This window comes from Chelonoidis abingdonii, chromosome 25 (assembly GCF_003597395.2).
Source record: "Chelonoidis abingdonii isolate Lonesome George chromosome 25, CheloAbing_2.0, whole genome shotgun sequence".
NCBI lineage: Eukaryota > Metazoa > Chordata > Testudines > Testudinidae > Chelonoidis > Chelonoidis abingdonii.
In genome coordinates this window covers 7923522-7935308 of record NC_133793.1, presented here as the reverse complement: position 1 = coordinate 7935308, position 11787 = coordinate 7923522, and the positions used below count along the sequence as shown (strand labels likewise).

Here is an 11787-nt window from a genome sequence, read left to right as displayed (position 1 = left end):
GACTCTTCTTTCATTTACGCCACTGGAACTTCAACCGGGTTTCTCCCAGTTTGCCCCTAAGTGAGAGGAGAAGCAGGATCTGCAGCCACCTGACATACGAAAGGCCATAGTGGGTCAGACCATTGGTCCATGTAACCCAGCATCCTGTCCTCTGACAGTGACCAGTGCCAGGTGCTTCAGAGGGAATGAAGAGAACAGGGAATCAGCCAGGTAGGAGACCCTGGGAGGGGAGACAGTTCTGAAAACTTCCAAACTTTCTTTTAATGGGGGGGGGGGGGGAGAATGTTTCTTTCTGACACAGAATGCAGATGAAAACAATGGCTCCTTCAGTTCTTCTAATCACTGTTGCATCCTATGGAATTGAAAGTTTGGATAAATCCAGAAACTCGGACTTAATATTAAATGGATAGTTAACATTTCTAGGCAAACCAAAGGGAAAGACCTCTGGGCATCTAACAACCGATATCACAACAGCAGCATGTTCCACAAAGTCAGATACCTCAGTGATGGGGCCATGTAAGTACCTGTATACAGATATAAAGGATTGAGTATGACACTGAGTGTTAGGCAGTCCTGAGTTCTAATCCCTTCTCTGCCACTGAACAGTGGGTAGCCTTGGGCATATCACTTAACTGTTCCCTTTTATCTGTACAATGGGGCTAATAATACTTACCTGTCTCCAAGGGAGTTAGCTGCTGTCTGAAGACAGGGCACTGCTATGAAGTGTCACATTTTAGTAAGACTCCTTGGCTTTGAATATTCTTATTTATTTGTTTTATCTCCAGAGCAGCTCTTTCCACATTGTGCATCTGCTGTAATGGTTTGGCTCAGTGGAAGGGCACAGGTGCAATTGTTTGGGTGGGTATTAGTGATCCCAGGTGGAACAGAAGCAGTGCTAGTGGCTTGGTTTGGAGTGGTTTAATTTAGTATCAGTGATAGTTGTCTCACCTGCAGTTGCTCTGGTCAGGGCTAGGTAGGTGTTTCATGCCTGTACCAGGAAGTACCGGTGAGCCCACACCTGTTAGTTGATATGACGTAGGGAACAGAGATGGATGGGGAATTTTAAGGAGAGCTTTCTCTTGGTGCTGTACTGTCTGTCTGATACCGATGGACAATTTGCATTAGTGCAGATTCTGAGGACGATCACTCCACATGAAACTGTGGATTTTAGAGGAACCTGAAAGTCCTCAAGGATACAGAGAAGAGGCCCCTCAATTAGGGTGACCAGATGTCCTGATTTTATAGAGACAGTCCTGAGATTTAGGGCTTTTTCTTTTATAGGCTCCTATTACCCCCCACTCCTTTGCTATCTGGTCAGCCTACCCTAAATGCTCAGAGTTTGCAGGTTCTCTCTGCATGTAGCTTTCTCTTGTCATGCCAAGTGACTTTCAAACACAGCTCACCCTGGCCAGATTGAAACTTGTGACCTAATTAAGGATTTTCTTACCCTATTGCCAATTTGCCAGCTTTTTCCAGCCCCCATAAGAAATGCTTTCTGGCTGTGGAAGGTAGAATAGCAGCAAATAGGGAATTCCTGGGACAAGGCAGCATCTGTTGGGACCTATCTGCTCTGCTTCCAAGCTGCTTACCTATCGTATCTGTCTTAGCAAGTGAACTGCGTCCATGGGCAACCAAGCACTGCAATCACATGTTGCATTTGAGAGCTTTTTCACATGTCCGATGAGCCAATCCTTCTTTAAGGACTGGTGTATGATCTACCTTTTTGCACAAACCTCCCTTCGGTGACCATGGAAGAAGCACAAGGTCTGGAGAGGTTCCCAATAGACCAACAGCAGCAAATTAAGTAATGTGCTAATGTGTCGGCAAAAACAACGAGAAGTCCTCGTGGCACCTTACAGACTAACAAATTTATTTGGGCATAAGCTTTTGTGGGCTATAACCCACTTCATCAGGCTAAAACAAGGCATACTAGAGAGTGGGTGACCTTTGCATATAGAATAATGCAATTCTCCTTCCTGACCTTGGTGCTTAGATGTCACACGGAGGGTGCCTGAGAAATGCCTAGGGTGAGATCCTCTGATCCGTCCAAGTGTTCTACAATCCTCAACCCTAACAGCTGCTCACTCCTCCTCCCATTTGAGGCTTGAAATGGATTATTCCCATTTTGCTGGTGAGTAAAATGAGGCATTAAGTGATTTTCATATAGAATCGGTGTGGCAGAATCAGGGATAGAACCTAGCAGTTCCTGACTCCCCGTCTATCCCCTTCTCTAACCACCAGATCCCATGCATCCTCCCACAAACTGGGACTAGAACCCTGGAGTCCTGAATTCTAGCCCCTTTCACTAACCACCAGCCAACACACTCACGCTAGATCTCACAAATGCATTGGCTATGTCTACATGGCTTTCTTTTTTACTCAGAAGAATCTCAATGTCATAAACTAGGGATTTTAAGCATTAACTCCTTTAGGAATATTTCCCCTAAAACAGCCATGATATCTGGTTTTTGCTTCTTTCCTGCTCAGTGAGGCTGCAGCCCGATTGTACATAGGAATTTGGAGATCCATTTCTGAGAAAGGGAGAGAACGTGACTTTGTAACATCCCCGGGCATTACCGCTCTGCCATCGCTGATCACGTTCCGTGCTCTGAGCACCTGTCGGGGTTAAGCAGGTGGCTCCTGAGAGGTTCATCTTTCTGTCTTTTAGCTCTACAAAGCTAGAATTTCCACTTGACGTCAGCCAATGACTGTGCCTTCTTCCCCCGAATTTATGCTTAATTGCAAGACGTGACCAGAATGTTCCACCAGAAAACATGGAGAGTTTCCTCAAAAAGCCTGTACGTTTCACTTGCAGTTCTCTTTTTAACTGCTGTGAAGCCTTTTATTGTGGTCATCATGCAGAAATGGGATCCTTTTTTGTGGGAGGTGTCAGGAGAAGGAGAGACAGGGCAGGAACGGGATGGGTTCTGAACATACTGTAGTTCAAATTCTTTATTCTCTGCTATGAAATCCTCCTGCCATGTCCTAGTTCAGAACACATCACCCTGTGACAAGCATGAATGACAGAGAGATTTCAGTTACCTGGGACATCACAGAATGACGTGGGCTGGGTTCTATTTAGCAATCTAGGAAATGCAAGCCCGTTTCAGAGGGAAGTGAAAATGGATGTAATAATTAATGCCCAGCTTTTTATAGAGCATTTTTCCTCAGTAGATCTTACAAAGGCAATATCATTATCTATATTTTACATGTGGGGAAACTGGGGCCTGGAGCTGAAATGAGTTGCCAAAGGTCACTCAGCAGGCCAGTGGCAGAGCCAGGAATAAAACCGAGGTCTCCTGAATCCCAGTCCAGTGCCTGAAACTTGTTTTTCTGCCGATTTCCCTGCAGACCCCGGGCAGTGGGGGTATTTGGTACGTATACCTGAGTTTAACCTCATTTTCACTCCTCTCGAAGGGCTGGTCTGCAGGCAGATGTCCCACATGGCTTCGGCTGATGTCCCACATGGCTTCGGCTGGTCTGCTTTCACATGGCTTCGGCTGATGAAATGTCTCCCTGTGGGCTGGGTGGGTCATGACAGCGTAGGCCTCAGTGAGATCAAACCTCATGGAAATAGTGCCTTCTTCATTTGCTGGTACCGCGTGCGTCCATCTGCCCTAATTCAGGAAACGTAACCAGCCCAAACTTCTGCCCAGACCCTGAACTGAAGCCAGGAAAACCTGCAATGTTTACAATGTTCAAATTAGTTTGAAGAAAGACTCTCTTCTCCCTCACTTTCCACAGGGCTCTGACCCTTCCCTTGACCTGTTCAGCAAGCTTCTGGCTTTCCCTGGACCCTCTCATACCCTTCCCAGCGTAAAACCCCCTTCGTCCCCCCAGTGAGCCTCATGTTCCTTTAAGCCGACTTTCAAGTGAAGATCCCACCTCTAGGGGCTTCTGAAGGATGCAGTGCACAGGGGGTGCACAGAGCTTCAGTTCTGGGTTGGCTGGGAATCTGCCAGAACTACCATGCCCTGCAGAGAGCTAGTTAAAGGTAGGAGTGGTCTGTGTGGAAGGGAAGGAAAGATCAATGGGCTTGTTGATGATTGTGCATTGGGAAGAGGTGGGCCCTATTTGAGGGATGGGAAGGAAGCTGAAGGCATATTGGAGGAATAAGGGTTGAGCTTTAGCACCACAGCCAAACTTTTGTCCACTACGCTTCCTGGAACCAACACAAGTCTAGTGAATGTCACCCTTTGTCACTAGTGCACGCTGCAGATCATGAGGCTTAGAGTCACCAAACATATCTAGGAACCATCAGCTTCATTCCTATGGCTGAGGAGCCAAGAGTAAATATGCTAGAATGGAAATCACCGTGACAGGCGCCCAGTGACAAGAGCAAAGAAAACCTGTTCACTCCCTCGGGCTGAGATCTGGCCACGTTGCATTGTGATCTTCCTCAGATCCAACAGAGAGCAGCTCCCGAACTCACTCCGCTGTCCTGCTGCAGCACGGGCCCTCAAGGCTTCAACTGGAGACTCTGATGCGTTTAGAAAATAGCCCTTTTATAGTCCACAAGAAGGTCCAAGGTTTGCCTCAGTGACAGAAGAAGATGGTGACGCTCATCATCCCTCTAGCTTCCAGTTCTTCCTCCTTCTCAGCACCCTTCCTCTAGACTCGCATCCCCTGTCCCTACGGGCCGAAGAGACTCCTCAGCACACCTGAGGGGAACACCTGCCCACCCAGCCAGTGCTGCACCAGGATCAAACTTCCTTTCAGCAAAATGTAAGGGTGTGGGGGGAGAAGTTTTGACACACACACCCTGCTCCTTTCCAGAATCTGCCTGGGGTTCTAACAGCATGCTGCTCTCTGCACTGTCGTCACGTATTGTTGTGGCCCTGCTGGGAAACAACTCGGCCGTTGTACGGCCTTTCTTAACAGAGCGGCTGTAGCTCTCCCCTGGCATTCCAGCGCGGATACAGTTTCTGAGTTGTGAGAACTCAGCTGATAGAAAGCATGCAGCTGGGAAGAAAACTCCCCCCTCCCTGGGCACACATGGCGCTTTTGTTTCAATGAGGCTCAAGGATTTATTTTTCAAGTCAACTGGGGATTACGTCCCCTCTCTTATCCTGGTGATTTCCCAGGGTTTAAACCCAGCTTGGCTCAGTTTCCGTGCTGATCTCATTTCCTAGAGGCGGATGGACTGACTGACCAGCGAGGGTGCACGTGTGTCCAGGGGCGCCTCTGAAGTAGGCCAAGGGAAGAGCCCCGGCTTGTTGGATGTTACAGGAGGGTGATGGTAGAATTCCTGTGCTTGTGAAAGGCACCCGTGGCAGTCCTGCCTTAGACTCTGCGCTGTGATGGCTGCCAGCAGACCCTGGTCCATGACGGTTCAAAGTGGGCCCATTGCATTACAGGATCAGGGCCTTAGACTGTAATCGCAGCAGGGCAAGGGCTGCATCTGTCTTGTGCGTGTACTGTCTAGTATAATGGTCTAGGCGCTACTGAGGTAGAAATGACGCAATATTAATACTGACTGTGCCAGATTGGTTGACGTCTCCATTTCATCCCTGGAGCGGGGATGGCACAGGCAGGGCATTGCAGACCCCTTCACACTGCCCCTCTTGTGCATCATCCCTGCTGTGCAGAGACCCCTCTAGGACTGAGAGGGGAGTTCTGTCTTCATGGCACGTTGACTCTCTCTGCTGAGTTATGTAACAAGGGGAGCCATGCATGCTAACTGGGATGGTGCAGTCTGGGCTTGGCCTCTCAGAACCGGGCTGAGACCCACCAAACTCATGTCACCCAGGCCCCCACTGCCATCAGAGGGTAAGGGCTTGAGGAAAAAAGACTCTTCGGAGTCTTCTGTCTGGAAGGGTCAGGTGTATGTGTGCAAATACGTGTGAACGGGTGGGTGCACGCGTGGGTCTGGAACCAGTGTGTGTTTGGGCATATGGACCATCTGAATGTAGAAAAAGGACCCTAAGAGAGACTGTGGTGGTGTGGGGCACAGGCTGGGATGGGCTGGGGCCGGGCATGGCAGTCACCATCTGGGGTGACCAGATGTCCCAATATTAGGGGCTTTGTCTTCTGTATGCAACCATATCCCACACCCTGAGAAAAATGTCCTGATTTTTCACACTTGCTGTCTGGTCACCCTATAGCTGGGACAGGATTCCAAGTGCCTTCCTTTCCACTGCTGCATTTTGTACCTGGGAATGTTGTCTCTCCACCCGGCCATGTGCTCCTTTCTCCTCCTGATAGGACCCCCCAGCTTGCAGGCTCGGAGCATGGAAACCCTCGTTCCAGCACCTGTCCCGCTGTCAGGATCTCTTGCCTAGGTGAAGGGGCTGGGATGCTTGTTGCAGGACTATCCAAGCATGGTTGTTATTTGTATGCCGTAGCATTTTCAGGACTGGCCTGAGATTGGGCCCCATTCTTAGGAAGCATTTCTAGTGCCCCCTTCCTGTGGTACCCGGGCTGCAGTTGGAAGCCCCCTGGCCTGATGTTTAGAGGCATAAAGCTCCTTCCGCCCCCTGAGCCATTCCCGATTGGTGCTGCCTCTTGGAGCGAGAAGATGCAATGCTGACACCTGTCACTAGAAAATTTGCTTAGGTTTAGCTGGTGCGGACAAAAGGGGCTGGGGAGGGACAGCAGAGAGTTGCCGGGAACCCACTGCAGAGCTCACCTTATTACACTGACCTCCCCTGCTTGGGGACGCTGCCCTTTGTCCTTCCACCTGTCCCAGATGCCCATGTGTGCAGTGAACCACGTGGTTTATCTCTGGTGAGATTGGGCTGCGGTTTGTTTATCAACCAGCCAGGTATTTGTGTGGCCGCTCCTGCTGCGTCCTAACCCTGTGTCAGGAGATAGAAGCGTTGCCACGCTGAACCATGATAATCAAACTCTGCTCAGCTCAGGCCACCGGAGTCCAAAGATCCCAGTGTCTGATTTGCTGAAGATTTGTTAGTGTAGCGCTGGAGGGGGCGTGGAGACAAAGACCAGCCTGGGCTTTGTGTGTCAAAGATGCACAGTAGGTCAAAGCCAAGCGCCTGAAGGCTCAGATCAGAGAATATCAGGGTTGGAAGGGACCTCAGGACCTCCCTGTGGGATCTAAAATACCCTCCAGTAATGTGCTGGAGCCCCAAAGAGTCCAAGGGTTGAGTGGAGGGGAAGGCAACACTCTGGGGCTGGCTGGGTGATGAGTAGGAATGGAAGTGTGCTGAGATCTGGCCAGCTTAGCAGTGTGCTATGAAGACTCTTCCCCCAGCAGTAGGATGGGTGGGTGAGGTTGGGATTCCCTGTGGCCTAAAACCAGAGGTCGTAGGTGTAGTTTGACTTCTAGATTGGGGGTAGGGGGCAGCTCCAACCAGGCCAATGGGGTTGTGTGTGTGTGAGGCAAATTCCGCACCTGCCCAAGGCTTGCACTTTGGGGGGACCAACACCGCACCGCATACCCCCCAAACTATGGCCATGCTGTAGGTGTATGCCTTGTGTGCTCCTCCTCACCCTTAACCGTGGGCATAGGCCAAGAGCTCTCCCTGGCATTAGCCATGGGCATAGGCAACGTCTCGCCCTTGCCCTAACTCAAGAGTATGCCAAGCGAGACTAAGTCTTGCCCCTCCCCATGGATGGATGGCCAAGGGGCTTCATACACCACAGCCAACCTTTGCAGAAGCAGCCACTGATTTTGCGTGCCCGACTCAAGGCGCTTTGTACTGCAGTAGCATTTCCAAGCTCCAGCCAAGAGCAGGGCCCCATTGTGCTGGGTGCTATCGAGACACACAGAGATGGTCCCTGCCCCAAAGAGCATCCAGTCTTGGCTCCGGAGTCAGGAGCACTAGACCAAGCTTTGGTACAGAGCACTTTACAAATACCGAGCAATTAACCCTCACCGCACTGTCCTGTGTGGTTAGGTAGATAGCATCCCTACTTTACAGATGGGGAAACCGAGGCATGGCGTGCAAAAGAAATCAGGACGAGAAGTCAGACATTCTAGCGTCCGATCCTAATGTCCAGGGACTAGAATGTGCTGTTAAAAGTAAATTGCTTTATTCTTCTGAACTTTCTTTTCCCTCTGCTGATGCCACTTCCTCCGCTCTTGTAGTTCCATGCGCTGTGTTAATAGAGGAAGCATGCGTTAGCCGTTGAAAGCTGCTGACTTGTGCTTTAACTCCAGTCTCGGCCCAGCTACAGATTTCCTGTGTGACCTTGGGCAAGCAGTATATCTGCTCAGTACTTCAATGGCACTGGCTGCGAAAAGAGGATGATCCAAAACCCACGGGTTATGAAACTTAACTCATCAACATTGCTCTGGGATCTGCTGATGGATGGTGCAATAGGCCGGAGCAGTATCAACGAGGTTGTACCTTTCCTGGAAGAGATCAAGCTTAGATTTCTGCATCCCTCATTGCCTGGGAAGCAGACTTGGCTCATGGCCTCCTAGCTTCCAGTGCTTGAATAGGGAAAGCACCTTTGAGGAGCTGGCTGAATGACTAGAGAGGTCCAGGCCTCACAATAGATTAAATTAACACCCAGTTGGAAACCTCATTTTGTATGTTTAATAATTATAATCATATATAAATAATAATAGGAGATATACCTATCTCCTAGAATGGACCTTGAAGAGTCATTGAGTCCAGCCCCCTGCCTTTACTAGCAGGACCAACTATGGATTTTTGCCCTAGATCCATAACTGGTCCTCTCAAGGATTGAACTCACAACCCTAGGTTGAGCAGGCCAATGCACAAACCACTGAGCTATCCCTTCCCCTAAGTTGTAAATAAGTGTAAGAAGTTGAACTGCCTTTTGCGACCTTCACTGGGCTTGGATTGCACCATTCATTAGTGACACCCAAGCAGCTGGAACATTTGACAGCAACCACAAAACCCCAGATCTCTGCATCTACAAACTTAAACGTGAACAGCAGCAGCTGTTCCCAGTTCTATCACTTTCATCTCAACGGATCCCAGAGCACTAAGGTCTTTAATGATCAGTGTAGACAGCACCTCCACCAATAGGAAATGTTGTACCTATCTCTCAGTACTAAGTTATCTTGTTTCAATATGATGATGTTGTGTCTGGTGGGGAGAGAGGGTTAATAAGGAGTTTTAGTCCTGCCTGTGTGTGCTGGAGTTGATACTGGCAGTGTCCCGTTAATTCTTCACTCGCTGCTTCCTGGGTGAAGCAAAGCAATTGTCTAACAGCACACTCAGCAGCTGTTTAGAACAGCAAGTGGAGAGAGATCTCTTATCCAATTGAAACAAAAGAGTGAATTTGAAGTACGTAATAGAGCTGGGTGGGAAATGGTTTTCCTGTTCCACAATATTTGTTGAGATATCAAAATATTTTCCAAGCCCGATTTGGGATGAAAAGTTGAAATCTCAAAAATTGTCATGAACCAGTGATCAGAAAAAAAAATGGTTTGGGTCAAGCAAAAAGTTTTGCTTCAATCATTTTGAAGCATTTCATTTTGATTTCAGCCACTGTTTGATTGTTTTGACTATAATTAGTTTATATTTTGAAGCAAAAAGTCATCTTGAACCAGAAAACTGGGACTTTTCATTGTAAAAATGTGCCATTTTGACAAATCCAAAAATTCCCCCAAAATTGAGTGAAAAAATTTGTCAGAACTGATCCTTTCCCCCCAAGTTTCAGTTGTGACAAATCAGAACGTTCCCAATGAAAGACCTTTCATTCATCAGCTCAAGCATGTAGGGTATGTGCAGCAGCATTTGGTCAGTGCACCTGATCTCTCTCACCCCTCTTTTAGTGCCGCATGTTCTTTAATGACCATGTGTTCAGAACCTTGGCTTTTCATCTGATCCAAAAGATCATCATGTCTCTGTTCACGCAACGCACTCTGGTGTGTCATGGTGGGTTTGAAATTGACTCAGAACAACACCAAGCAAATCACCAGTAAATACACCTTGAGTGTAGTCTGGGGGAAAAGCCCCAGCTTCCGAACCATGAGCATCCCTCTTGGCCACACCTGAATGTTCCTTGGAGGGCTCCCAAAGAGGTCATGAGCCTGCCCAACCCTGCTTAGTGGGTGGGATCTCAAAGGATCACAGTCAAAGGTGCAATTGCTGCACCTTGAGTCTATGCACCCACAGACCTACACATGATCAGATCGATACACCTGCTGTACAAGCACCTATATGTCTGCATTCCTGTACGTACCCACAGTCCTGTGTCACCCCAAATCACATTACTGAATATATTGACATGATCTGTTACTGCTGAACAGACTTCAATCAGCAACCTTTGCTTAAAGCTCTTTTAATTTTCCACGTAAGTAGAAATCTGTTTTTGTAAGGAATGTGTTTCGACTGCAAGGTCTTCAGGGAAGGGACCTGATCTTCATTCCTCTCTATTACGTGCCTAGGGCACTGTTGGCACTATATAAATATGGGAAATATGACTGAAAAGGTGTGTGGTTAGAACTAGTGAGTGGGGACAGGACTCCTGGGTTCTTTTCCTGGCTCTGGTACTGACCTTGGTCAAATCACTTAGCCTCCGCGGCGCATCTCTTTCTCTCTTTAGTTCCAATCCTGGCTCTGGCACAGATCTTGGTTTGTGTCCTTGGACAAGTCCCGCAACCGATTTGTGCCTCAGTTTCCCCATCTATAAAGCAGTGATAATGAGACTGGAGAGCAGTGAGGAACTAACTGGTTAGTGTTTGCACAGCACTTCGTGAGCACTGGATGGAAGGTGCTGCAGGAAGACCAAATGTCCGTTGTGTTTGGGTACTCATTTTATTTGCACTCATTGTTACTCCTGCGATTCCCGTGTCACATAGATTCGTCAGCTCATGATAATGCTCTTAGCTTCATTTATTAATACTGAGCACCAGCCGTGCAAAGAAGCATCCCCTTAGGTTAATGTATTTGCAGCTGCATCAGATCTAATGTACAAAGGAATAGAAACGTCCCTGCTTCAGGAAATAAAACAACCCCTAAATGCCTGGGATTAGAAAATAACTTCTCTCTTAGGTCTGCGATCGCATAAATGCCTGTTGAAGGGGTTTCACACCTGAATCTGAAGCAGCTGGTGCTGATGCTCCTTCGGAGACTGAACTTGATGGTTCCCTGGTCTGGGCCTTCCTATGCTCTCAGGAGAACAAACAGAGCAGGAATAGGCCTAACGGTAGGTCCATGTTCAGATCTGGAGCCAAAATTTCCCCTGTAGTTCAGAGGAGCTGGGGGTCCTGAGCCATTATGAAGCCAGGTGACAGTCACTTAGTTTAGATTCAGACCCTGATCTGATTATCCCCATAAGTCAAAGGCTCAGTTTTGCCAATCCCAAGAAATCAAAAATCATGAGACAAAAATCATGACTCACAAATAATATATGGCGGGTTCCTTTTCCTTTCTGAACCGTTAGGGTCACACTTGGGTCCCGTTCTCAAGCTTTTCTTTGCAACTATGAAGCCTAGAAACTTTTTGGTTTGAACTGAAAGCTGAGCGTCCCATCCGATCACATGCATCCAGGAGCTGAGGCTTGAAAACAAAGCCCAAATACCGTGAGAGTCGGCGACACTGGGGGAGGGGTGCTCTTTCGGCCCAGGCCCAAGGCAGCCAGGACATGAGCTGGAGGTGGTGAAGGAACTCACAGAGAAGGAAGCCGTGGTGCTGCAAGGGAGGATTTGGAGAAAGAGAAGGAGGTGGTTTGGTGCATGAGGCTTGTTCACAGCACAGTGTGGCTGTGGAAGGGTTAAGATCACTACTAATCTTTCTACAGCCCTGTAGTTAGATGCTTCCCCACCCTCCTGACTCCACCCAGGGAGACGGGGCAGACTGGGATTGGCTCCCCTGAGGGGATCGGCTCCATAGCCAGCACAGACAG

At 48.5% G+C, this 11787-nt stretch overlaps 1 long non-coding RNA gene across 1 annotated transcript; it reads left to right on the top strand.

The window, feature by feature from the left end:
• The first annotated feature begins 3312 nt into the window (after positions 1-3312).
• Positions 3313-10906, top strand: LOC142045937 (uncharacterized). The gene is made up of 2 exons (XR_012654863.1): positions 3313-3374; positions 8120-10906. It is a non-coding gene; the product is annotated as an uncharacterized LOC142045937 (long non-coding RNA).
• Positions 10907-11787: the final 881 nt, after the last annotated feature.